Source organism: Ooceraea biroi, chromosome 4 (genome assembly GCF_003672135.1).
Source record: "Ooceraea biroi isolate clonal line C1 chromosome 4, Obir_v5.4, whole genome shotgun sequence".
Lineage (NCBI taxonomy): Eukaryota > Metazoa > Arthropoda > Insecta > Hymenoptera > Formicidae > Ooceraea > Ooceraea biroi.
The window spans coordinates 13,802,791-13,824,419 of record NC_039509.1 but is presented as its reverse complement, the minus strand read 5'-3'; the positions used below and the strand labels follow the sequence as shown (position 1 = coordinate 13,824,419).

General features: G+C 40.5%; 1 protein-coding gene and 1 long non-coding RNA gene across 4 annotated transcripts in view; both read left to right on the top strand.

Moving 5' to 3' along the window:
- LOC105278329 (furin-like protease 1) overlaps nucleotides 1-21,629 on the top strand; it is a 220,195-nt gene that overhangs the window by 67,985 nt on the left and 130,581 nt on the right. The gene's annotated exons all lie outside the window — the stretch shown is intronic.
- LOC105278325 lies at nucleotides 8,782-12,778 on the top strand. Its single transcript, XR_893768.3, has 2 exons — nucleotides 8,782-10,463; nucleotides 10,884-12,778. It is a non-coding gene; the product is annotated as an uncharacterized LOC105278325 (long non-coding RNA).

Genomic DNA, 21,629 nt, shown 5'->3' with positions numbered 1-21,629 from the left:
AATTAATTTATATTCCTGCACATGGAACTGTCAGTAGGTATATAAAGTAGAAGTTGGAAATAGACTTCTCATGCTTTTGTGTTACTACTTTCGATTATTTTTAGTATAATATAATTTTTTATTACAAACTTTGAATGAAATCGCACATCAATCGTGAACACATTATTAACGCATGCATAATACGTTTGAGGGATATACAATGCTCATTCGATGCTCTTACGACGAACTCTTTTTCGCTGAAATATATTTGCAAAAAAAACCGATACACGTTTATTAAATATACGTGATCGATATTTTGTTGCATGTTAAAAGTTTATAGTAAAAACTTTGAAGCTCTGTGACTCGGTACCGAATTGGATTTACATATTTTCTATTCCAAACATTGTTCCTCCAAACAACATTTCATTGACTTTATGTTCTGCGCGTCAAAGCGTGTATGAATACATTGAACATCAAACGCGAAGATAAAACGACTTCTATTTTACAAAAATTTGATAAGCTGTTAATTTTAACATAGCACAAATTAAATTCGAGAAGCTTTGTTGCAGAATGTAATCATTTAGTTTATCATTGGCTATTAAATGTCAACAATTTATTTTTCAAGCATGTGTAAAAATTACATTATTTTCACTTAACATATAAAAAAAGGAAACGAAAGTAGATATAGTTTTAAGGACAATGGATACACAATTGATTAACAAACTTTATTTAGGTGACTAACTTTCTCATAATCACTATATGATAAAATGCATTATTGCGCGTCATCTCATACTCCTGCATAATGCAACTAATTATTTATTGTCTATTGTAACTATTTATTGTCGCAAGCTGTTTCTCATAAACTATCATATACCGTAACTGTATGTCGATGCTACGCCGTAATGTACGAAATGTCGTCGATATGCAATATTTGTTTTTACATTATGAAATGTGCATTTCTTTGAGAAGATACTTGCGCGGATCTTCTGCAAGCGCAAGTAACTGACGTAGCATGGACAGTTGCCTGCGACATATCACGCACATCTAATACGCGAATAAAGCCTGCAATATCAATACGTGTCCACGATAACGGGCGTACCTTCACCCGTTGGCACAAGTATCTGCAGCTTACGAAACGCTCTGAAAAGTGTTGCACCGGGTATTTGCTTACTCGGCCATACTGTTCTCGTTCATCGCGAACGTGTTCCCTTTCAGTGCCGGATACTGCTGACGTCTTTCGTATCCAGTTGGGCAACAATGCCGTTACCAGAATTATATTACGGATATAGCCGCGCAAAAGGTATCGTTTTCATACGTGGCGACTTTTCATGCCGAAGAACGTTTTCCTGGACTCGTTAGTCCAGGAAAAGTGTTAAACGAATGGTGGACGAGTCGTAATTACATCCACGTATCTGTTTATTCGGAAATTGAACCAGACATCGTCGCGATTATTATGTGTTCACATGAAATTCAGCACGTTGCGGCACGTGTGCTTCCTGCTCAAGCAGACTTCCCAAAATTATAGTTTCCTGCTGCATTCATGGCTGACTATATTACTCGCGTATCAAACGTGACCTCAGTGGAGAGGATATTATGGGCGCTCTTGTCGTTACGTCGGATTGCTTGGCAATGTTCCCTCTTCCTCTCTTGTCGCGAGGAATATAAGCGCGAATGACGCGGGACTCGCACGCGGGGGCGAAACTATCGATTCTTCCGCGCGAACAGTCGCGCTTTATCAGGCGTGCGCGCCTGAGTGACAAACGTGAACGCGGAATAGGTTTTCGCCAGTAAAGATAGTCAGGGTGATCATTAACGGCAGATAAATTATTGAAGTGATGCGACACGAATGCGGAACAAGATTCGCAACGAGACCTTCCCGATAATAAGCCCGCATGATAAGCGCGCATCCGTAGACGCACTGCAGTACTAGCAAGCAATAAATTATATCAGTTTTTTATCTTTCTGCCCTGTAAAATTCGTACATAAAATTTCATTAAGATTGACGATATGCAAAGTGATGAATTTTTTACGCGTGCGAGTTACGCGTCGACATGAGTTGCTACTCACGAACTTCTATTTTTTTGTATTATAACGGGAACAAGCAAGGAATAACGAGCGCGCAGGCTGGTTTTCTGTCGATCGCAACTGTCGATTGTCAAAGTACCGCGACGTTCTTCGTGTTTGCGTGTCGGAAGTGACTGTCGTAGGACCGCTGCGCGATCGACTTAGCAAAAGGCGATGCACTTGGAGTATCTCCGTGGCTTAACTCTACTTAGGCAGCAGGCTCATACTCGCATGCTCCTTCTGGGTTAGGGAGGTACCCCGTAATTGCAATACATCGCCATAGCTGTCGCACGAAATGGCCTGTATCCTCCATTTCCGTAAGCTCACTCAGAGATCCGCGAAATTGAAATCGTCGCGAGCAAGCGAAGCGAGTTCTGTGGAAATTAAGAACGATCGTTAATCTGCTGCCGGGACTGTTAAAGCGGCCTACCTAGGAAAACTTATTTCGGGAATCGGTATCCGAACAGTGGACAGTTCCAGGCCTTTTCGTCATGTACCGTTTTCGCGAGAGATATTTCCTACGTCTGATGTCGTCTATCCGATTCAAAACAATCTGCATATTACATAAAGATTCGATATTTGATCGCATTCAGTGCTGAATATGGGATAAAGCTGAAAATGCGATCCGATAGATAGGATCAAGTTTAATTTTAATTGTTTATATGGATTACACACTGAGTGTTATCTGCTAATATCGCGCCTAATTTAACGTAAATGAGGTGGAGATTAATAGTAATGTTAATCATAATTAAACGTTAATTATTATACAATATAACATGCAATTTAATACACATTGGATTAAATTACAGCGATAAATTATACTTTATATTATGGTTGAATATTATGGTTTAATATTAATTACGATGTTAATAGTAATATATAATCTATATAATCTATTTGATTCATTTGAAATTTAATTTTTGATAAATATAATCAATATATATCAAGTGCAATTAAAACAAATTTAATGTAATAGAAGTAGATATAAAATAACTTAGTTTCTTAAAAAAAATCTTTTGAGAAGTTGCTTGTTATAATATTGTTAAATTTTAACTTTCAGTATGTGTATAACATAGTGTGGAAAATCTTCATACGTATAAGTATTATAATATATTAGAATTCGTAATTGGTTCTCTGCACAATGACAATCTCACATATGCAAATAGAGATCGCGTCTCGTTTGAGGAGTAGATGGATGTCGACGTTGCGCAGGTGGTGTAATTTGTAATACTGTACGCGACACACGGAATAGAAATGTCGAAACGAAGGGAAAGGCCATTGACAGGTCGTCGTCACGTCAGCAAATTGTTCGAAAGACGTTTCCGTGAGGCAAATGAGAAAAGCTGGATTCTTCTTTTAGCATCGTTACATTTCCGCTTTCTGTGTACGAAACTTAATCGGATCGGATAACATAAGCGAGCAGAAACTCAAGATGCGGAGTTTCCGTTATTGCACCAATTTCATATCACACTGATGTGTGTGAGACTTGCAGTGAGACTGAATTTGCAACTAAATATACTAATGATAAATAAATAAATGAAATAAAATAAAATAATGAAAAAATTAAGGAATTAAACAAAAGAATAAAGATCATCATGAAAGCAATTTCTTGTAATGCAGCTGCAAAGTTTCAAGCTTTTATAAATCTTGAATTTCTAAGAAACGATCTTTCGGCTAGGCTGCAAATTATTATTTAAAAGCTATATGTGGTAAAAAACGTGTATTTGTTAACGTCGAATGTTGTGAGGATGTCGAATACACGTCATGCACTTTTTTCGTAGCGATATATTATCGGATAACTTCCGATTATGTAAAAACGGTGATAGAGCGACTTCCGGTAGTCCGATAAGCCGCGATGAAATGAAAAGATATACACGATCGAGCGGAAGATCAATTATCGTCCCGAATTCCGCACCGTAAATATTTTACCCGCCGCACAGCATATGCGTTACGCAAGCGCGCGCTTGCTCGCGCGATTGCACGCGGGAATATACGCGACTTGTGTACATACGCATAATGCGCGGCTCCGCATTTGCATAATAATGCGCCTTCGCGATGCGTGCGTCGGAATACGCATTTTGCACGTATAATGTGCACTTGACGTCTGCAATAATACGGGAAGAGGCGTCTCCTCTCCGACTCCTACCGGAAGGCCGTAGCGGATTTTTCGACGAAGATTCTACGACGCTCACTCTCTCTTTGGGAATTTAATTATAAAAAAAACTTATTTATCGGGCAATAATGTACAATGCAATATTTAAAAGCAATTTCGGATTTTCGAATTTGGTTGTACAAATTATACCAGTAACTTTTATATTAATAATATTAAACATTTCTATGCGTAGAATTGTTTGCAAGAATTAATATCTCACATTCCCGTACATTTAAATATTGGAGATATTACAACAACGTTTCTATCAAAGGGAATTTTTTTGACGATTTGATGAGCGTGCGATGACTCTCATGCAGCAATAGGTATAGAAAAGTCCGCAAAATTTCGTCCTGAAAGAGATGGGCTTTTAAACGTATCTTGGCCGGTCGTGATTGTTCCCAGGCGGACGGTATGAAATATTTAGTATATTTCGCCAGACGAGAGAGCTCCTGCAAACAGTCGCTCCCTGTTATACGAGTGGCGTCTCTGAAAAGAGGAGGAATTCCCGTTTTCATCAAGGTGTCGTGTACACGACTGGTCTTTTCCGGCTGACATTTTCACGACATACATAATTATTCGCCAGGCGCGCACGCGGCCGATTTTTAGTAGATTTAGCAACAATTAAAATTGCGGACGCGCATGTTAAGCCTGCGCTGGAGGGTTTTGCGAAACAGTTCGTCGTTAAAGTGGAATATGGATTTTGCAGTGATCAATTTAACGTTTCTCTCGCGAAGGGAAATCATCGTTACTGAGGGAACGCAATAAAGGGACTTCGGATTTCGATAAATCTAGCGCAAAAAATTCTCCGCGCCGCATGAACGGTTCTGCGTTCTGATTGCGGAATATCGCGAAATACTCGACGACCGTTTGCGTTATCAGCGAGCGTGCGCGACTGCGAAGTTCCACGGAATAGCTATCCGCCGCCGGTGCAACAATACGAATTTCAATTATCCGCGTCTCGTTGTTCCGGTTGTGATTAAGTGAGATGTACAAGCAACTGGAACGACGACTGGCTTGCACGTCGAGCACTGCGCAGCCTGAGCTTTGTTCCCGAGTGCATACCAAGCTCGTCCCGTGAACCAATTACGGTGCCGCAACTATATCGTAATAATTGAGATAGACACCCGTGGCGGGATCGGAATCACGGGTGTGCATCGTTTCCGGGTCAAGTTGAGCTGCAATTTAGCTCGCAAAACCCACGGAATGAGTAAACGGATAGGTACTCGTGCGATTGGTGTTACCGAGATCGCAATCGCAATCAAATGCAAGTATTATAACAAAGAAAAAAAGAAATCTTTCGATCACGTCAAACATGTTTCCTTGTCTCAAACATTTTGGCGTGTCGCCAGATCGAGCGAGTAAATGTACGTTACGGAAGAGACTCGCAATCGTTGATAGCGGTGTTGCAGGAAAGTTTCAACTTCAGTTCGCAAGAGTTGTCGCAGGCACGACATGTCATCGCGCATTCGAAATTATCGTTATCGTTACGTGACTTTCCGCGACGTATGTTGCAAATGCGACACGCCACGTCTGTAATACGAGGTCTGGTATCATCGTGGCGACGAGCTGTGTCGTTCGCGAGAATCGCATACGGGAAAACTGCATAAATAATACGGCTATCGTCATGGGTGGCGGTGGTAAATATGCCCTTTCGCGTGATACGCTTGGCGTATGGAGAGGAAAACGTTGATCTCTCTCCGACTGCGAAACGCAAACGACAAAAGTCGCACCCTATCGCGTCGAATACCAACGACGCCTCTTTCGCCGACGATGAAATCTCTGTTTAGTACGTTATTACGAAACGCTCATATTTTGGTCCGCTGTCGTGATATCGCGCGAGTTACGATCTGGACGAGCTACACCGAATTTATGCGTTGCGTGTTATACGAGGATCGTTACGGTCGTAAAGGGAGAAAAGTAATTTAATTAACGCGGACGTTGATAACATTTTTATAAAATAACAATAAATATATGACATAAAATAATATAAAAATTTTGAATTTCTATAAAAAACGATATTAGCCTTTTTTCCCAAAACAGCATTACTTGTTCCATTTCATCTTTCCAAACATTGGTTTTATATGTTTCCTATTAATGCATCGCGTTTAATAAAAAAAGTTAATTAATAAATAGTTGTCATAATATTAGAGAGACAAAAAGTTAAAATAAATCGATTAGGTACATAAAAAATAAAAAATAATACTGCAGCAAAATATTCGTGCAACGTGGTTGGAGATCGTGATGTAGTAGCACATTCAATTAAGTCATCATTTTTTTATTTGCCGTTTCAGGGAACGGCATCTAATTGTGATTACGGTTGGCCCACGGGAGACACGCATGAAACATTTAATATAACATTCAACATTTCGAAAAAGCACGCACGAATTGCTGAGGGAAACGAAATGCGACCCAGTTTTCCGCTGCATAGTCCTCGTGTCGCTACGCCACGAACGCATCGTTGAAGCACCGAACGATGGTTTTCCACGTGCGGTCGCATGCATTCACCGCGCGCTTTTTTTTCCAAATTTCCCCTCACTACCCACGAGATCACATTGTATCGCAGCCGTAATTATGGCTGCTCAAGCGTGATTCGAACGTGGATCGACAAAGTGCATCGCACCGCGAGTGAAAGCTTTCGCTGTTAATGTCTGACCCTCTCGTCCGCAGTGCAGCTATGGGCCTTGTATTAAAGGATACTTGACCGCTCGTTTCATACGGCAGTAAATTTGCGGCGTGCACGGGCAACCGAGATGAATCGGTTCCCAATATAACGCTTCCTTTGCGGCTCTAGTTTTCGCCGTCATAATCTCGCTGATGTTTTTATTTTTATTTATTCCTATTTTAACTTTTATCCAGAAGAATATACATATTCTATTGTATATATGTATATTCGCGCATTATCCTACGAATCTCACGGGATTGATAAAAAGTGCAGCGAAAGGAGCGCTTTACTAATGGTTACGTTATCAGATTAAATAGATCAAGTAGGTAATAAATGGATTAAGTAAAAGAGCACTTTGAAAGACTCGCGTGCACTGAAAATGTGTGAGTAAAGAGCACACACTTTCGACGACGTTCGTAATTATTTCCGGGGAAAGAGAGAATCGCTCTGCTGGCATTTGTTCATGCAAGTGGATTGTGTGATACAGCGGAGTGCTATTAATTACCATATTGGCGATTGGCTTTGCTGCACTCTTTTATTCTTATAACATTTGCAGTTCGCGCAGGATTCTGTGATGACTCTGCGAGTACGAGATTCGTCGAAGAGTCGTCGGTGTATGTAAATTAGACGTGGCTTACTCGTATTTTTCGAACCTTCCGTGCGCGCAGTAAACGCCATTGAAATTTATCCTTTCTAATTTTCAATGCTCAACACGTAGAGAGTCGCGAGAGGATATTTTGTGCCAGAATCGTCGGAATTACCGGGTAAGGATGCGCTCTTGCCTTTTATCTGTGCTCTGCCTCGTGGCACGCTGCGCCGAGGTCATGCTCGGGAAATCCGCCATTGTACCGCATCCTTTCCTTCCTTTCTTTCATTATTTTTTTCTTTTTTTAATGCCGGGGTTCATCGTGGCGGAAATTTAAAATAAACGTCCAACTACGGATGCACCGGCAAATTAAGGGAGCATTCTGCTGCGGGAGCGTGTGGAAATTATGGCTGGTGTCCTCTTTTTCTTTCCTCCTTACTGTCGTTTTATGCGAGCGGCCTGCCGGCGACGTTTATCGACGTTGCGGTACGTTGCGGGAAATGCATTCTTTGACGCTGTTTACGGGGTCCTCGCGTTAATGGAAAATTAATGCGTGACACAGGCAATGTTAAAAAATATACAATGTTGCGCAAGCTCTGCGGGTGATTCAGCTGTTTAAAAGTAGCGAATACGTCAATTAGTTTGCACGGCAAACAATGATGCGTCACGCAACTTAAAAAACAAAACTTTCCTGTACACTGACACACGTTTTCTCTTGTTTCTATGATCCGAGCGTTTCATTCACAGTTGCAATGCAGTTAGAACAGTGGCCTTTCAACTGTCTATCTCATGACCTCTTTTATGCGACGTCTTCAATTATTACCTCGTTCTCGTGTGATAATGGTAGATGTTAGGAACGTTACGTCTTTCTAACAATGTGGGATTACGTGGCGGTGCGCATTTTTCAGCATGTGAAGGAGTATCTCGCAAGCGCAATGACCTTAATGCATTTCCCATGCAAACGACCGTCGGTCTTACTTTGCGTTCTCAATATCGACGTTCCCCCAGTTTATTGTTGCTTTCCGGCACAGCCAAGCGCGTAGAATTTATTCTGCTTTACTCTTTGTGCTTGAAATTATTAAGCGTGATAAGTTGCCTCAAATTCTCAATGAATGTTATATTAATAAGAGTTTCAGGATTTTTAGAATATAACTTTTACACCACTTCCGTTCTATATAATATTATATTATACTTTTTATTAGCAACACAATAGTGAATAGAAAAATTTATTAAGAAAATATTAAAAACTTATCATTATTTATAAGTGTTTCATGTAAATAGCATTTATAATAATTTATTATATTATTTATTAAATAAATTAAATTTAATATTATATAAAAGAAAATATAAACAACATATTGAAAAATTAACATTATATTTCATAGAAATCTGTACGTTCCGGTTTATTGTAATATAAATTTTATTTTATAAATTTTATTTCTATTTGTTTTTATAAAATATAACACATACATATACATATTTTATATATTTTATACTGCATAATAGAATTTCTTTTCTTTTATTTTGCGGGCATAATTCTCTTCAAACTTTTAAACATAGTTTTATACTATAGATATTTACTTTATTACAGGATTTTCATTTCCCCTATAAGGGAAATAAAAATCTGCGTATTGATCGTTCGTATTGATGTATCCGTTGAATGGACACAAAGTTGTATATGCACAAACGCGCTGGTAACGAAATAAAAATTTAGTCGACAGCGTTTGCATGGTCGGACTTGTTACGTAAATTGCGCGAACGTTATAATTGTGCAAACGCGGACAATGTTGGCCGGATTCGATACGATTAAACCTGCCGCCGCGATAACCCGCCCTCACTCAAACACACAAATGCACTCAATCAAATTTACTACTGGAGATTACATTTCGGAACTAACAAGCCCAAGAAAATTCAAATCAACGCGATGACTTTGCAACGATTTCGCGTAAAATGAGATCATATAATTTTCGCATGCTAATATTTGAATGTGACATTTTTCCGTGAGGCATAAACGAGAGAATGCTTAACTTGTATGATCTACGAGATGCTAATATGATAATATTACATTAACATTTATCAAATGTAACAAGAGAAAGCACTTTTATTTGTCGAGCGATTTTCCCATATCCCGAAAAAGAAAAACGGACGACGAGTCATGCTCTGGTCGTTTGAGCCACTTGTGCAATTAATTTTGAGAGAATTGACATCAATTGGCATTAACGAGTATGAGTGTGCGTGCGCGCGCCTATGCTCGTGTGGATAGGCATACAGAAGAGAAGGCAATTACGGAAAATTTACACCAATGAGTATTCATCTAAATTATTATTGGATGCCAAATTTCAAACTGTTCATCGCTCATTTCGGCGCATTCTACACCTGGCGTACGGACGAATCGGATTACATTACGAGCATCGAATAACGTTTGCAATAATCGCGATCCGGGTAATCGCGGCACGGCAGATTTAACAAGTGCAGAATACGCATGATTCGCTCTCGGCGGCTGCAACGCAAGTTATGTTGAATCGATTATCTCTATTCCGCTTTGGCGTCCATCTTGCCGACGATTGAACGACCTTTGTTCTCCGTTCTCGTAACTGCCACACCGTCAGCTTGCGTCGATTGACCAATGCATTCCCTTTTGTCAACCGGTTTTCCTTCGACCAAGTTCAAGAGTGATAGGTCGAACTGCTGCTAGATCAGTGCTTCGATAATAAGAAAATCACAGCTGCAGCTGAAAACTGTCATCTCTGAGCCGCAAATGTAGCGAGTGTCCGCGATAATCGATCTTCAATCGGAAAATGATCTATATCTGTTCACCAAAACAATCAAACCAAACGTCACTTTTTTATTTAGATACTTTATGATTTCTTTCATTCAATAGTGATTTCTGAAAAAAGGAGTGGTTCTTTACAATTGTTATATCGGACAGATTTGATGTTTACAACAGTTCTGAGAAAAAGTCCTCGAACTGTCTTGTCTTCAAGTGAATTAATCAACGTCTACGCTTCAGAGAACGAGCAGTGATTGTCATGTTTGAATGTGTACTATCATCTTCGATTTAAAATTGCAAAAGACCATTTTAATCATCTTCCTTTTAATTACAATATTTCTTGTGCTGTATATTGCAAACAGTTTCTCATCATCGCTCGAAGAATTTTATGGATTACTTATATCAATCGAAATTATTTAAAAAGAATTGAGAAATTAAATGTAATCAAGAGAAAATGAAAGATTAATTTAAAACCCGCGGAACTATCGCATATTTAGCGAAATGGGAATTTACGATTAATTGACTTTTCTTACTCGCTGACCCATATAATTCTCTCCATTGGTATTCTCACAAGAAATAGTTCACTTTCGTCTATCAGCGAACCGCGAATCACATATATGAATAAATCAAGTCGTTCGTTGTGCGTAACCGTGACTTCTTTATGTTTCAGGTAAGAATACGCCGGTCGAGAGGAGACGTGTTCGCTGTACCGTTAGATAATCGAAATACACAGCCGCCGCCATAGTCGAGGTCGACATGGGGGTAAGTCAGCTAAAATTAATGGTCCAAGTTTAAAGCGCCTCATATGATAGTTATATTGCTTATGTCGAGATAGTATGACAAACCAGCCTGGCAAGGCTAACGCCATTATTCTGTTGACTTTAACAATAAACCACGTGTACGTGCGTGCATATACCTGTCGCGTGATGTTCTCACGTTTTACGTAGAAGCAGAGAGGAGATTAAATTCTCTTGTTTAGAAAGTTTCAAAGTAAAACAGTTTTTCGGTAGACTCGTTACGTCTTGATAACGCTCCTGATTTTATAGTGTATCATAGAGAAATGAATAATAATAATTATTAATAACGAGTAATAATGATAACGATCATAACGAGAATATTATAATGCATTCTATTATACTCTAATTCGAATTTATGATATAATTGGCCTCAATCGAGATACCTCAATAATGGACACGCCTCGCTTACTTTTCTGCGTCAGGGAATTGTCCTGAACGGAAATTACGATTTACTTTCGCGAGCCTCGATGCTCGTTACAAGCAAAAATTGGGTCTTAGAAAGCCAGCTAACGATGCAGAGCGCGTTCGATTGCGCTTTTTCCATTTTGAATATAATGTCTTGTTTGCGTGCGCTGAGACTCGATGAGAGAACAGGCGGATGAAGTGGCGTGAATTTCAGAAAGCACTCCGGCAAGGCGATGATAAATAAAACCTGTTTACCCACCCCTCTCTCCCTATCCCCGAGGGATGAATATCGGGAAATCATAGACCTGTCGATACCGACGTGGTGCAACACGCTACAACGTGGCGACGTCAAATGGGAATCCATAGACTGGAAACGAGCCGTCACGCAATGCACGCATCTGCGTCCGCACCGTATCACACAAATGCGAGAATAAAATGCGCGAAAACCATTTTCTCACGTACAGCAATTATTTCCACGCGCGATATGATCGGAGAAACTAGTATCACGTCTTTGCCGCGCATAAAAGATTAATTGCCGACGAACTGAATAAGTATATATAATGCGTTGAACATTATTATATGATTATACAAATAAGGAGAAAATGGCCGTCACGCTCTCGTATCTTCGTGCATCGCTCGGATTTTCCTTTCGTTTTTTCTTTGCACAATACGCAAATAAATCTTGCCACAAGGCTTGTTTCCGCTGATTAATTGCCATAAATTCGATATTATTATCATTATCATCTTTATTCTGGTAATAATACATTTAAAATCGCGTGGAATCTTTTCGTCTGTGTTTACAATTTTCTTTTTCGCAGAATGAATAATTGATCGTTAACAGTGACCAAAAATTATGAAACGTCACATCAGTGAGATATATTTGATGAACACTTTAAAGTATCGTTATTTCATACCCTATTTTATTCACGACGATTTTATTCGCTTGTTTGTGAATGCCGCACAAATAGAGCGCAGCGAAATTCATATTTATTCGGCCGTTACCGTTGTGCGGAAAATCCTGTGTTTTCGTGACGCTTTCCTAGTGATAACTTGGCCACATGACTAGCCGGTCAAATGCATTTCCGATCGCCAATGTGATTCGTTTCACTCCCGCGCATCCCGGATTTATGAGTCTTGCGCTAGCGAAATTGCGCGCGCGCTCACGATTGTATCGCGTCGAGTGCTGAATAAGTCATACATGCGCGAGAGAACTCTTCGCAACGAACAATATCGGTGCACTCTCGCCGCGTGCTCGTCGAGAGCTCTATTTCGCAGCACGATCTCTCTTGAAATTTATCACCAATCGTGACAATAAACTTCTTCGTTACGTGTATTGAGGAAAAATTTTCTTGAAGAAAAAAAAGGAAAAAAGAAAAGAGAATCGCTCTTGATCAATTTTTCTTTAGATATTTTAATGGAATATTAATTGCGATGTCTTATATATTAACTGTGATGTTCTTATTGTTAGTTAAGCTTTCTTATATTTTTAGCAATAATTAAAATAATATAGCTAAAAGCAGTCCAAACTAATCTAAAATAGTACGTAAAATAAAGCTGCGTGTGAATTTAGTTTGTTATTGCATATTTTAATTGCATGATATTTATATTAACATAGTCATATTTATTCTTTTCTTATCTTAGTCGGTTTTATATCATATTTGCTAGGGACGTTTTGATATCGCTTATTACAAAATTCCGAAATATATAATGAAAGATCATGACTGATTCAGAGTTTCTGTTCAAATATGGAATTATATATTCTCTCGGCAGGACTTTTGATCGCGGATTTGCAGTACTCATCAGAATATCGCGTAATTATCGCAGAGAATCGTAATCTAACGATAAAAGCTTAAATAGGACAAGCACACCGGAAAGTAGCGAGCTCCTCGGTGGATTTCGGTGGAACCAGGGATTTCAAGGCTAATTAGCGAAAATCATTATCCAATACGGATTGTGGTAAGCAAACACAGTGGTTATCTGGCCGTTTAATCAGCTCTCGATACGGGCAGCTTCTCACCTGTGAGATTCGCTTAGCCATTTCGTGCATAAACAGGCACGTTTCTCCGGATGCCAATACTCGTGTACAAAACGATTCGCAGTTATCATTCTATGATATATCAACTCAAGTTTCGAATGCTTTTATACAAGTGATATCACTTCGTTCATATGTAAAAGATGATCACTCGTAGTTCCTATTTGAAAGCTAAAAATATATATTGTCTTCAATTGATATCAACGATTGACATCGGCAACTGGCATTAACAATAAACATTGAGCAATTTCTTGTGCGTATCTAGAAATCATAATGATCGACGATAATATGTTGCGTTTTCATATTGTACTTAACTTGTAATCGCCTTAACTGATGATCATTAAGTTGATTGCTCGGCAAGTGCATACTACGCGGAAATGTTGCATAAAAAGATTTCTTCGAGACGAATTGATGTAAGAGCTATTACAGCGATCGAAGAGTTCTTTTACGATACTTATAAATGCCCGATACGTAACTCGGTTGATGAATAAAAGACAAATATCGCTGCCGATTGTTATGTTATTAAAACGACATTTTGGTGGATAACGTGGATAATTCACCAAAATATTAAAAATTAATATTTTTGCTAATATGATGCAAAAGTTCCTTGATATTCAATCGAAATCTTTATTTATATAATTAATTCAATAGTTTTATACATCGCGTTTATTCAATATCAACTTGAGTGCAAGTTTTAGAGAATATATATCATTCCATCGCACATGACGATTAAATATCCATTTATCGTTACAGCACATATGCACTTGTCATACAATAAAGATACGTGTAATAAAAAATTGCTATTGGTGATACAGTGATAGGGAAACAGGAAGCGAAAACGCCAACACGTGTTTCCTTGGGCACGCGCGCCTGATCGCTCTGCCAGATATATTCTTGACCTCGACGAGATATTCTGTCACCATTAATTCGATCAACGATCTCAAGTGCAATCCGTCACTTCCCGCGTACGTTGACTCATACGATCCCATTTAGCAGGGAAGCGAAATTCATGCAACAAGCACTTTGGTACAATAAGACTGAAAGTGCAATAAGCAAAAATTCCGAGAGAGAACATACTGATGCAAGCTTTTTCAATAACTATTTATATACTATATATATATATATATATATATAATATTTATTTTGAAATCGTCGCTACTTGCCTAACTTTATGACAAATACTAATCCATCCTTCAAGCTGTTTTATTAGCAAAAGTATTTCGATTAAAGCAAGAATTTCAACATTTTATTATGGCACGAAGGAAGAAAGCCGATAAAAAGAACGTAATCATGGTGAAAGGAACTTTCCAGGGAACATGTGAATACGAGGAATGTGGGAGAGGTAATTAATCACACAACGAGCGTGATTACACGTTGAGGCAATGAAAGAACAAAACGGGAACTGCTTCAGGAAATCCACGATCAACGCGATCGCTGTCTTGAGAAGACACATGTAATTAATTGCAACGCGGTAAGCACAAAAGATCGCAACACGCGACGACACTCTCGTTGTTTTGCGAGCGTGAAAAGCGCGCGCACACACATATATACGCGCGAAACAGGGTACGGCACATTGTACAATATTTCGCAAGTAATTTATTTGACGAAATTACGCCCGGGGAATAACGTCACCTTTGTTTCGTGATTGAAAAATGAGATTTCCTCGTATAAACGCGGAGATCATGTACACGCGTATGCACGTGCGAGTCTGCGGTGAGCATTCGATTTTTCCGCGCTAATGGCTCTTTATACACGTTCACAATGTTATATATATAGACATACGGTATCAAACGAGCGGTCCCGCATTTTACCTGTTTGCCACACATGTCGCGCGCGACCATAAAGCGACTTTTGAAAAAACTTTGACTGCCACGTTGCTCTATATTGCCAATTATTATTGTTAGCTGCCCGAGGTGTGCCTGTATTTTTGACGGTAAAATTAATGAATAAAAGCGACAGGTGATGGCACTACGCGTCTTAGCGAGGATGTCACGGTAATTCCAGATTCGCGTTCCAGATTCATTTCATCGATATCGGAACTCGACAAGAGTGCACGTTGTAATGACAGTTCACCAACGCGAAGATAATATCATTTAGGCGTCCAGCAGGTACCTAATATCGGATATGACAGACATGCATGTGACGTCTATTGGACATCTGCGTGGAGAACTTCCATGCAGAAGCGTGGAGCGGATAATGTTTTCGTGAACTGAAGAGAGCGAAAATGGAATGAATAAAATTGTCGTTATAACGAGAATTCGCAAATCAGCGTTAAATTGTCAATAGCGTCGTAAAAGAGCGAGATGCAGGCAAGAGATATTTATTCTCGGAGGGAGATTTATTTCCTCGAGAGCGGTGCGAGCGGACAGGAAGCACGAGCGCGCGCGCGCGGTATACATTTCATGAATATTAAATCTTATACCTGGTCGGCAAAGCGCCACGGCAAATTTTGAAGCCTTCATTAAAATTTCAGATCCCCCAGCGTGCATTTAGACGTCATGGCAAACAGCCGCGGTTTATTGAAAACTAATACGCGGTCCTTTGTTTCAGCCGCGAAAATTTGCAGTTGAAAGCTGCGGCGATTTTGTTGCATAAATGCATGTAATAATGTGCGGTGCATTCTTAACGTAAAATGCTGCGAAAATAAAGGTATAAGATGAGATAAATATAAGAGCGATGTTGCGAGGCTCATGAAATTTTCGCGAGCTAGTTTTGCAAGCATCTCGAGATAGTCAAACAAGTAAATTGATTTGTAGAATGTACACCCTCAGAAAGGATTTCTGATAACAAGACGAAAAATATTCTTGACTAATTTAATCGTATTACAAGTATAAAAAATATGAAAATAAAACAATTTTTAATTTAAATCGGTAATTTCTATTCTTCTCTCTCGAATTAAATAAGATTGTCTTACTGTCTTGGGACAAGAGTAACATATACAAATTTATGCTTATATATTCTTGTATGTAGAATAATTTGATATTAGCGCCACTTTATAGTAGGTTTTGTCGATGTCGATGCATCATTTTCTCACAGTCGCTCGTCGACTCGGCGCTTCTGCGTCCTTTATTCGGATAAAACGGCCAATATTTATGTGTTGCAATCGAAAATCGGGAAAGTGTTTCTGTGTATTTCTGTGTTTCTGTTATTTACAATGAATAAGTGCAATACTCTACAAGAAATATTAAAAGATATGGAAATGTAAGTAAGTATATACAATATACTTACTTGAGAAATAAGATTCGAGATAAGACATTTCCATATCTTTTAATATTTCTTGTAGAGTATTGCACTTATTCATTGTAAATAACAGAAACACTTTCCCGATTTTCGATTGCAACACATAAATATTGGCCGTTTTGTGCAGATTCTACAAATTCTCTTACAAGAATAGAATAAGATATCTTTTAGATCTCACAATATTCTTAAATCAAGAATATTTTGAACTTGCTACAAATTTTTATCTAAATCCTTCTGAGAAAATTAATGAGATAGCACCAAGATTATTTGAATCTAGATTTTCGAATTTTCTATTCAAGATTAAAATATGCTTCTTTTCAATAATAAATATAATTGTCGCTATAGCGATCTTATTTTATGATAGATTAAAGAGTAATAGCATTAAGTCCAGAAATCTTTTCTGTGGGTGTATTGTAGAATAGATCACTCTCCGATCGTTTTACCGGTGTAACGCGATATTAAGTTCGAGTCAAAGTGTTCTTTACGATCTTTGTGAATTTAATGATCACGGTGAGTGAGCAATACGAAAATTATGTATACGTCGTGAATAAGAGAAAATTGCGATTTAGTTGCGTAAGACTGATGTAAGCAGAACTTCTCGCGATAAGAACGAAGATAAGAACAGGAAGGAAGAGCGAATGTTTGACTAACTTACGTCCGCGTTCCGAATGATACATCATCCTTATGTTCATTGAACGCAGTGATATATCGTCAGCCGTTGAATCGCATTCTTGCACGCGATAAATAATACTACAAACGTTGTCCATACGGTAACGTCGCGACTGACCCTCACCCAGTTTATTCTTCATATATCATGATATTGCAGAAAAACCTGATCTCTTTCGGCTTTCCCTCTTTGCAATTTTTCGCTCGAAGTCACGCAGCTTTTTTCTCTCCTCTGTCTCTCTTCCTCTCTCTGAAGCTTGCTAATCGTCCACAAGCTCTTTCTTCCACAGTTTTTCCGACCTGTGTATCGTATTGGTCGTGTTGGTCGCGGTACAATACATTTATTTGGACAAAGCGAGTTTTTCTGCGGAACTCACTCGCTCGCGCGAAATCATCGCAGAGAATAAGCTCTTTCAGCAAATCTTTGCAAATTTGCCGTTGTTGTGTTACAAGCGAGCAGTCTGACGTCGTTGCATTTATTCAACCGGCTATAACGCATCCCTTTCCCGCATCTCCAATTACGACTCTGCCGATGGCATGTTGGCTCCGCGTAGTAGCAAACGCGCGCGTTCCCATAACGTGTCCATCAAACAGCGCAAAGGTGAATCCAACGAAATTGGGTTTTCCTCTGATTGTGCCCCGTGATTCTACGATGCCTGGTTTCGTCAACAGTAATTTATTTGCAAAATATATATATAAATGCCGCTCTCTCTATGCTTTCTTTCATTAATCAATAATAATTCGCTCTTCGTACGTGAAATTCGAATTGACGTCCAGAAGCCGCGTCATCCTTTACAACGTCAAAGGATCGATAAATGTTTTTTTCCTTTTCGAGGGCACCTGTCTGCGCAATATCTTTCTTGCGCGATCATTATATTGATATTCCCTCCACATCGAGGATATAATGATCGCGGAGGTCATGCTATCTGCTTTGCATCCTGGCGTACTCGTCAGGCACGCTACGAACACGCTTTCTGACATCACCGTGTTTATCCGGGTCGTCCAGTTTGTCGCGTCCAGGCACTAATTGCGATCGCGCTGATGGATCGCACTTGTCTCCGCGGGTGTGTATGGGTACGTGTGCAAAAGGATTGGCGGGATACGCGCTGATTTTAATTCCAGATAAACCCCGACCAGCCCAGTCCCGCGTTCACACAGTGCGACTTCAATCTTCACGAATTAGTTCACGCGTGCAATAGTAATAATGCACACTTTGTTTAACTCGCGAATGTTCCCGATATGAAAGAAAGGGGACGAACACCTAGTCCACATTAAAAGTTACGTTTTCATGCAGCGAAGAATATATTTGTACATAAAAACATGCCTCTCTTTTTTTATTTCTGGCCGAGTTCACGCATAAGTACGCAAGAAACGCAAATTTATATTCAACGCCGTGTATGCTATTACGTATGTTATTACGTACGTCCGACGTGCGTGAGGGAAACGCGTAGGTTTTTACTTCCTCTTCATCGCCCTGGGAGTTTGTTCAGCGTATGTAAATCGCACAGGCCGACGTTGTTCGCGCACAAGAGAATTAAGTGTTTTATGCGCGCGCGCGCGGAAGTTTATTCTAGATTAAGAAAAAGTCATCAAAATGAAGCGCGAGTGCGCGGGGAATACGCACTGACCTAAAAAGCATTGAAACGTGACAAATTACTGGCACGTTTTCGCGACGACCGGCGCGAATGATATATATGAGAGCTTGTACGCGCTCGATAAAGGCCGGGCGAACGGCACCGTCGCGACGCCGCGCGCGCCTGAATCGGGGCGCTTTAAAAAGGGAACTCTTGAAAAGTAAACGACGATACTACGTAACGACGTGCACTATTAAAGGGTGCATCCTGCACACGCCTCTCGCCGTTTCGCGTTTGCTCAATGTAAGACCAGCCCCCATTATGCGCGCGCGAACCGTACTTAAAAGAAGGGAAACCCTCCCGCTCCGGGACCTCGTCCCGACGCTTGGAACTGCGAATTATGCAAATCGTTCCATCTCGCCTTGCTGCTGCTGCTGTTGTTGCTATTGCTGCTGCAAGCTCTCTTTCTCTCTCCCTCTCTCTGTTTTTTTTCACTTTCTTTCTCTCTGCCTCTCTTCCTTTCGCCGGTGCGCCCAATCTCGGATTCGGTGTTGCAAATCGCCGGACACGAAATCGATCGCGAGTAAATTGGTAAACAAGTGATCGTTGCGTTTATGAGCTGACTCGCGTTTACGAGTGAGGCCGGTGCTCGCCGAGCGCTCGTCCTCTTTTGCAGTCACGATATGCGACGGTTGATCGGTATATTGGCAATCAAAACGGACCGGCGATCAACCGGACTAAATGACTCGATTCTGCGAGCGCATGGTCGGAAGGTATGATATAAAGCTGAATCATTCGTGCAAATGTCCGTCCAGGAATGCACCGATTCTATTTCCTAGACGCTTTGCGAGTTTCTTTCACTTTCAGCGTTTCGCGTAATTAATTCCTATGCTGGTAACAAGACAGGAATGGAAGTTCCTGAGTAACCGAAAGATTCGTGTCACCTCCGAGAGGGTTTGCGAAACGAAGAATGCTGGGAACGAGAATATGCAGATCCCTGCAATCAACGTGCGATCAGGATCGCGTCAGCAATTCTGTGATTCATTACTGCCAAATTAGCCATTACTCCGACAAGCTGCATTCTTTATAGTGGCAACAATCGGCACGCGCAGGAAGAATCGAGAATACCCGCGATTTTAACAGCAGCTACGGAATTGCTGCTTTCCTTCAGTTGGACGAAAACTAGGTTATTACTCTTTAATATTGCACAGTGCAGCTCTCGACTCGCCGAGTTCCCACCGTTATGGATACGTCTAATTATTGATCGTCACGATGATTGAAAATTTCAAATGACTCGACATCCGTCATAATCAATCGCCGATCACGCGACGTGGCAGAACGATATTTCGCAAACTCGTTTCTCACGTGTAATTCTAACATTAATTGCGGAAACAACGCGCATTTATTGCAGCTGGCTTCGTTTAATCGCTTTCGAGAAAATCCGTCGCACGTGACATAAAATTCTGTCACTCGATACGTGACTCATCGGAAACACAATTTAAATGTCGATATATCTGTTAGGAAGATATGATTTTCATATTAAGCTGGGATTAGTGCTGTCTTTCTCCGCGGCTTCGGCAGCGTCGACCTCGTCGAGCACTAATTATACTCTAATTGGTTTCCGATAAAAGATTCATCCTCGCGTACAGTCCGCAACGAACGGCATTTAATGCAGCGGATAAATCCGGAAATCGCGGAAGGATCCGAGAACGCGTCAATCACAACTCGTCCGTCTCTGTCGTCGTCGGAGCGATGCGGCGCTTCTTATAATTCCGTCCGGTTGGAGCGGCGCAGAAGAATCCGCGCGGGACGGTCGCCGATTCGATATCCGAAATTCGTCGCATGCCACAGCATCGAATCGTCCCGTCGATCAACTCGAAAGCAGATCAGCTCTCTCCGATATCGAGGCACGAAGGAATTCCCAAGGAAATCGATAAACGTCCGCGCGATAGGCGGTCGCTTTGTCGTCTGGGCGCAAAATAAATGTTTCAACGTGCTGCAAAAGGCAGACCCAATTTTCCTGCCGCACTTACGTTAACATTTATTGGACACTCGCGCGGCCTGGGACCGTATCGAGCTGACGTAAATCTCGCGTCGAGAATACTTCAGCCGCACGTTCGCTCGCCGACTCGCCGATGCCGGGTTCTTTTCTCAACAGGAACGAGATAAATTCCCGAGTCCGTCCGGACGCCGCGACTGTCGAAAATCATCAATTTCGAATCGAGGATTCCGTAGATGTCTTCATGGATTCCTAGTTCCACGAGGAGATCGCTGAGTCCATGGAACCTCGGCTCCATAAGTCATTGTTCGGGAACGTGAATCCTTCGTTCCGCTTTGCTCGCTGCCACGTATCGCATCGCTTTTCGCGTGGATATCTGGTGGCGAGCATCTCAGATTGCGGACGGTTCGTTGGATCGTGGATGGAGTATAAAAATACTCGATTTCGCGAGTCGACTCTCTCGTTTATCGAATGTGACTTCACGAATGCCATCCTTGATTAGTGCTCGATACGTTCTCGTTAATTTTTCGTCAATTGGTCGTATGTTACTAATGAGAGCTACTGTCACGTTAATACTTTCGTTACATCACAATCTGCATATTTATTGTTATTTTGTAGGTTGCCAGAGTTATTTGTTGCTCGGAGCATATTGCAACAGAACAAAGTTCGTCGACTCGGCGTGACAATTTTCTCGACACAAACT